Source organism: Macaca nemestrina, chromosome 7 (genome assembly GCF_043159975.1).
Source record: "Macaca nemestrina isolate mMacNem1 chromosome 7, mMacNem.hap1, whole genome shotgun sequence".
Taxonomy (NCBI): Eukaryota; Metazoa; Chordata; class Mammalia; order Primates; family Cercopithecidae; genus Macaca; species Macaca nemestrina.
The window spans coordinates 101,932,221-101,939,674 of record NC_092131.1 but is presented as its reverse complement, the minus strand read 5'-3'; positions in this window follow the sequence as shown (position 1 = coordinate 101,939,674).

The following is a 7,454-nucleotide window of genomic DNA, read 5'->3' as shown; positions in this document are numbered from 1 at the left end:
CAGCCTGCCCATTTCCTGGCCTCTTCCCCTCTGTTGCAGTGCCCTAGCCACTCTGGCCTTCATCAAGCTCCAGGGCCTTGGCACATCTGTTCCCTCTGCCTGGATCTTCTCTCCCCTATTGCCTTGGTTAATTCCTTTCCATCCTACAAGTCTTCCGCAGGGAAGCTGCCCTGACCTCCCTGACCATGTCAAGCTCCTGTGAGCTCCATTAGCTCCACAAACCTGTTCTGCAAAGCCCCAGAACTCAGTGCAGTCTTCCCTTTGATCTGTGTGGTGATAACTTGAGTCCTGGACTGCAGGCCCCGTGACAGCAGGGCCTCACCAGCACTTAGCACAGTGTCTGGCACACAGTAGGTCCTCATTACTGAGATGTTGAGTGGATGTGCACATGCATGAAGAACTGAGTAAATGAATGAATGAGTCAGTCCAGGAGAAACTCCTTACCAAAGTCTTTCTGGCCTCTGTCTCCCAGCTTGTCCTCACCCTACACCTGCCCCAGGAGAAGTGCTTGCCTCTTCTGAGCCCTTCTCCAAGCATGGCAGGCAGGCAGGACGCAGGTCAGGCCCAAGCATGCCAGGGCCCACATGCCTTCCTGCTCCCTCAGCTCTGTTCCCTGAGGGCCTCACTCGTCTGTTGCCCCTGCCACCCCTGAGCTTGCAGGAAGGCTTGTTAAATAAATGCAATGTGTGAATTGAAGGGACACGTGGATTAATTCAATCAGGCATAAGCAAAACACAAATGCCTGCCACCTCTCATCTGGTGTGTGGAGGCTGAGTCTGAGCACAGGGTCTTTGGGGGAGTCCTGGGTGCCCACCTTTGAGACTGAGGGTGCTCTGAGCCTTTGGCACTTCCCTAAGAGGCCTTGGTCTGGGACCAGGGTGGACTTCCTACTGCAGTGACCAGCAGCCACCCCATTAGGCTTGGGTGATGACCCCAAGGGGCACTCGTGCAAAATCAGGTGTCAGGAAGGGCTCCAGCTTGGGCGTGGTGAGAGAAGGAGTAGTGGCTCCCGGTGCATGCTGCCAGGCTCCTCCCATCAGGGTGGAATTTGCCAAGCAAGGCCATCTTTATAGCACCCCCCAGGCTGGCACTGGGGTGCCATGCCTGCCCCTGAACAGCCTTTTGATATGTCCCTAACTGAGCCTGCAGCCCCCTCCCACCTTTGCAACAGAAAGACCCACAAGTCGGCCTGAACTAGTCCCTTTTCTAAACAAAGAAAGAGGCCCTGCCTGGCCCACCATGGTCTCTTCCTGTTTGCTTTGGATTCAGACCATAGGCCCAGCTGGCTGGAATCTTTTATCTTCTGGACAAGGCCTCTGGTCTTCCAAGTTGGTGCAGCAGGTAGCCCAAAGTTGGCTCTATAATGAGAGGTCCCTGCTCTAGGCACCAGGCCAACCCAGGCTGGGGGCATAGAGACAGCCAGGCTCTGCAGCCCCCACCTTCAGGAACACACAAAAGGGCTTCCCTCCTCCAGTCCCCTGCCACAGCCCAGGCCTGGTCACTTCCACACTCCATCGGGCAGTGGCAGCTATGCTGCCCTCACCTGTCACCCAACCCTACCAGCACACATCAGCAGAGGGCTCTTCCTAAGAGTGTGGGTGGGACTCTCCCATTCAAACCTGGTGCCCAGCCCCTCACTGCCTGCAGAGTGAAACCTCAACTCTGGCTTGGGCCTTAATACCTTCTGTGAACTTGACCCTCTGGCCTGTCCTCTTTCTACTGCCCACTGCGGCTCCAGCTGCCAGCGTCTCCCCAGATCATCTGGGCTTTTTCATACCTCTGTGACTTTGCTCATCCTGTTCCCATTGCCAGGAATGCCTTTCCTCTCCCTCTCGTCAAACTCCTACTCATCCTTCAAAACCCAACTCAATGTCACTGCCTTATCATGCACACCAGCGCCCCCTCCCCTCGGTGCTTCCCCAGTCTTCAGTTCCCACCTCTATCACAGCACTTAGGAAAACGCCACTGAGGCCGAGCACGGTGGCTCACGCCTGTCATCCCAGCACTTTGGGAGTCCAAGGCGGCCAGATCACGAGGTCAGGAGTTCGAGACCAGCCTGGCCAACCCAGTGAAACCCTGTCTCTAATAAAAATACAAAAAATAAGCTGGGCGTGGTAACAGGTGCCTGTAATCCTAGCTACTCAGGAGGCTGAGGCAGGAGAATCACTTGAACCCGGGAGGCGGAGGTTGCAGTGAGCCAGGATCTCATCACTGTATTCCAGCCCGGGGGACAGTGCAAGACTCCATCTCAATAAATAAATAAATAAAAATACAAAATTAGCTGGGCATGGTGGCGCACACCTGTAGTCCCAGCTACTTGGGGGGCTGAGACAGAAGAATCGCTCGAACCCAGGAGGTGGAGGTTGCAGTGAGCGGAGATCGTGCCACTGCTCTCCAGTCTGAACGACAACAGAATGAGACTCTGTTTCAAAAAAGAAAAAAAAAGAAAAAAGAAAAACCCTAGTGATGTGTTCAAAAGCCTGCCACTATACGTAAGCACCCCAAAGGAAGGCTTGGTGGCTTCGTATGCCCCTCCATGCCTAGCACAAGGCAGGAGCCCAATACATGTTGGCCAAATGAATGGCAACACCCACAGTCCTTGCCATGACCTATAGGCCCCGTGTAATCCAGCCCCCAGTGATTCTTTGGCCTCATCTCAAGCCCTCTCCCCTGTCACTTCTGTGTTCCACCCCAGTGGTCTCTTTCAGTTCAAGTCCAACCTGTTCTTCCCTCCTTCATTCTCCCTTCCTCCCTACACACAAGCTGATCCTTGGGCCTGGAAAGCTTCCTGCCTTTGCCTCATCCACTGCTCACTTGCCCTGGAGACTCACGTCAGTGGTACTGCCCCTAGGCAGCCCTCCAAGTGCCTCCATGGGGGTAGCACCAGGTGTGCCGTATCCTCCACACCTGGCATGCAGTGGGCGGGCAACACGTGCTTGTGGAATGGGGCATCAATGCAAGAATGAGAGACAGCAGTTAAGGATGGAACTTCAGAGTCTTGATCCTCGGGACAGGTTCCATCTTCCCTATCCGACATTCCTTCCTGGGCTTCTGGACTGTGCACAAATCACCTTCGTGATTCACCTTTGTGATTATTTACTTCGTATTTTTCTTTAAATCAATTCACTTTCTTAGCCTCCTTCTGAGCAATAATAAAATCACAGTTGGATGTGTTAATTTATATTAACAATTCATGACTATTGGTTTAAGAATTGTTCCTCGGCCGGGCGTGTTGGCTCATGCTTGCAATCCCAGCACTTTGGGAGGTCAAGGCGAGCAGATCACGAGGTCAGGAGATCGAGACCATCCTGGCTAACACGGTGAAACCCCATCTCTACTAAAAATACAAAAAATTACTCGGTCGTGGTGGCGGGTGCCTCAGCCTACTCGGCAGGCTGAGGCAGGAGAATGGCGTGAACCTGGGAGGCGAAGGTTGCAGTGAGCCAGGATCGTGCTACAGCACTCCAGCCTGGGTGACAGAGTGAGACTCCGTCTCAATTAAAAAAGAAAAGAAAAAAAAAATGTTCCTCTAGGTAGCTCCTAAAAGCATCTTGTCCAGTTGCACCCGCCTTGGGAACTGCTGCTCCACCCTGTATGATGTTGGGGGTGGCGGCCCTGCGGGTTGTCTTTGGCTCTTTCTGCCAGTGAGCAAAATGCATGTGTTCCTTTCACTGTGAATTTCTTGACGGAGTAGAATCTGAGCTCTCAACCTACCTCAACTAAAGCAGCCTTTCTATGGGTTTATGTATTTCTTCCCTGCCTATGTTTTGGCCCAGAAAACTTAAGTTCTTCTAAACTAAAACCAAAGCCAAAACCAAAAAACATGAAGGTTGACAACGATCATGCCAGGGCATATCTAAGTCACAGGGACAGTGTGGAAGATACCCACACTTGTGGGTGGGGAGAGGTTCTTTGGTCTCAGATGTGAAGTGTAAGAGGCTTTCTACTCTAATATGAAGACTCCAGGAGCCTGGGAGGGGCTGTGGCCGGGACAGTGGAGCACCTGTGGCCGGGTAAGCTGCTGTGTGATCCACGCTCCATCCCTGACCACTGGGTCCTTGGGTAGGCCCCACCCACTCCCACTCACTGTCCCTGACTGTGAACTATGAGGCTGGGTAGACTGGGAGCTCAGGGACAACTTGGGGCTCATCTGTCTGCTCTGAGGGAGCAGTGAGTGAGAAGGGTAGGGATGAGGCTGGGGCTGGGCCAGGGCACACTCCGTCCCCGCAGGCCCCTGCCTTTCTCCCAGGCTTCTGAGGCCTCTGTCCATAGCTGCATCACCCCAGGGTGCTTCCTCTGGGAGCCCTGGCCATTGCCCCCTCCTGCAAGAACCTCAGAAGGCCGCAGTGGGAAGTTGCCTCTCATCAGCCTCTTCAGCCCAGTGCAGGGCACACAGGAGGGAAGGAGCAGAGGCCTTTGTGGGTGGGGGAGGTACACATAGGGGCCACAGATCCTGCCTGGCAACTCCTGTCTGCCAAATGGGGGGTAATTATCCTGGTGGGGCACATAGTAGGTGAAACTGAGCACCTACTATGTGCCCTACCAGGATAATCACTTCCATTTGGCAAATGAAGACACCGAGGCACAGAAAGGTTAAGTGATTTGCCCAAGGTCACACAGCTAGTTAGCAGCAGGTTCAACAGCTTAACTACATATGCCTCCTAAAAATGTCCTCCCATACAGCCCCCCACATCTACTGTGGCAGTGCCCAGGGGAGTTGAAGACCACAAGAGGAGACACACACCCATTTGGCCAGACCAAGGCTGGGAGCTGAGGGGTAGTTCTCGGAAGTAGAACTTGTCACCCAGGGAGTGCTGGGGGCTGCTTCCAGACACAGGCCTGCGGAGGACACACATCTTGCCTCCAAGGTGTGACTGGGACCACTATAGGGCCAGGAGTGACAGGCACCCGGGGTGGAGCCCAGGCTGGGAATAGATGGCTGCCAGCCAATGTGGATGAGGGCACCCCAGGGCCTCGGTGTGCGGCTGACACACTATCCATGCCACGCCTCCAGGGCTGTCCAGGAGCCCCAGAATAGGCTTCCACATCTCCCACCAGAGCCACAGCTCAGGAACTGGACCGAGTTCCAATACCTCTACCTCTTCGGACATGGGGACCCCCATCTATGTTCTCAGAATGCCTAGCATACAATTCTTACAGTGATGGGGCTGGAAGCCTTAGCTTAAAGGCTGTAGGGGTGTAAGGAGCGCCAGGGTGTAATGAAGGTCCCACTCCCCAGAAGGCTCTGGGGGAAGCACAGGGCAGGGGGCAAGGCTGCCTCAGGACACTGGGCCGGTTTCCCCATCTGTGAAGTGGGAGCAGCGCTCTTGGTGGCCTCCTTGCACTCATTGTGTGGCCTTGGAGGCTAGGGCTCCACAGGAAGGTGGCCGATAGTGGATGAGGGCCACATGGGCCCAGCACGCCCTCCCACAGGGAGACAGGAGTCCACCTTCTCACCTGCCCAGCTCCTCCATACCAAATGGGGCCAGCCAGCCTTCCTGTGGGACAGAGGCCGTCCCCACTTCCTCCTGGCCACCCCTGCCGCACACGCCCACCTCCCCAACACAAAACACATGCCCTGAGGGGCCCTCTGGTCCAAGCCTCCCCTTTCACAGGTGAATTAACTGAGGCCCAGTAAGGCCAGGGCGTTTAGAGACTCAGGGATGAAGCCACATCGGACCTCAGGTCTGGCTGAGACCAGGGCTCTGACCACCCCCGAACGCGGCCTGGCGGGTGCGGTCCGGGAGCTGAGGTGGGGGAGGAGTGGGCATCAAGTCACAAAACCCCAGGACATAGCCCACCTGGGCCGTCCCGGCCCACCGCACTGCTGGGGGATATGGAGTCATTTGAGGAAAGGATCCCATTGGCCCAGTTTGGGGAACCCCTTCCCAGACCAAGACTGGATTGCAATGGGGCCCTGGATCTGTCTCAGTTGCTCACCAGGGAGGGCGTGGAATAGGCTCCACAACCCCCAAACCTCGGTCCCCATCCGTGCCCCGGCATCTTGGCCAGGTTGTAGGAGCGAGGGAGAACGCGACTGTAACGCGGGCGTTGAGCACTTAGAGTTCCCCTTCCTCTTCACCGAGGGCTGCGGCGGAGGTTTTAGACCGAGGCGCGAGATCTAAGGTTAAAGAAGGGGCCTCTGAGCCCAGTCTTGGCCAGAGACCCCACAGGCGGGCCGGGTTCGCCCTTCGCATTCGGCCGCTCCCCACCCACGAGGGACGGAGTGGCCGCGACCGAGCCGGGTCCACCCTGCTGCAGCTTGGCTCCGCTCCGCCGCCCTTCCCGTCTGTCCTCCCCAGGCTCACGCCGCCCTCGCCCACCCTGGGGCCCCCTCCCCAGATGGGAGCCCCTCCGACCCCTGCGAGGCCTGCTGGGGACCCACTTGGCCGCGGGATCGTAGTGGGAGCTCGGCCAAAAGAATTCTTCGCTTTCCCTGGTCCTCAGTTTACCCATCTGGGAAGAGGGGCGTCGCGGCCGCAGAAGTCCAGCTCCCCAAGCGCCAAGCGTTGGGTCTGCAGCTCCCTCGGTTCCCGCGCACCCAATGGCCGCGAGACCCCTACCCGCGCCCGCAGCCCCCGCCCTCCCGCCCCACTTGCCTGGGCCGCGGGGCGCTGGACCCTGGAGGGTTCCGAGTCTTCGGGACACCGCGCCGCGCCGCCGCCGTCCCTGCCCCGCCAGCACTGGACTCCTCCTTGCCCGTCTTTTTAAAGGGAAGTAACCTGACCCGACCACTACTCCTCCCGATTCAGCCCTAGCCGGCCGCCCGCCTGCAGCTCCGCCCGGGCTCCGCCCCTGCCCGCCCGCCAGCCCACGGCTTCCCGGGAGCCCCCCAAGGCTCCTCCGCTCCTCCGACGGCCCGGCCTTCCCCCCCGGGCCTGGGATGCACCAAGGCTCCAGCCGCCCCCGACGGGGCCCCCGTCGCCGAAGCCCGCAGGCCCCACCGGCCACATCTGGACGGCATCTGCCGCGGGGGAGGGGCTCGGAGCCGCGCCCCGAGTGTCCCGCAGGGAGCTTAGCGCATCCGGGGCAGGAAGCCCGCGCATCCCGTGCAGACGGGTGGTGCAGATAACGGACCCACCCCAGCACGCTGTTCAACTTTCTTGGTACCTGGGGCTCCCAGCGCAGAAGGCTAAGGGAAGTAGCACGACTTTGCGAAAAAGCACCGGAGTCGGGAACAGGCGCTTCTCATTTTTTCTTTTTCCTTTTTTTGTTTTTGAGACATAGTCTTGCTCTGTCGCCCAGACTGGAGTGCAGTGGCGCTTTCTCCGCTCACTGCAACTTCCTCCTCCCGGGTTCAAGCAATTATCCTGCCTCAGCCTCCCAAGTAACTGGGATTACAGGCGCACACCACCACGCCTGGTTAATTTTTGGATTATTAGTAGAGACAGTTTCACCATGTTAGCAAGGCTGGTCTTGAACTCCTGACCTCAAGTGATCCGCCCGCCTCGGCC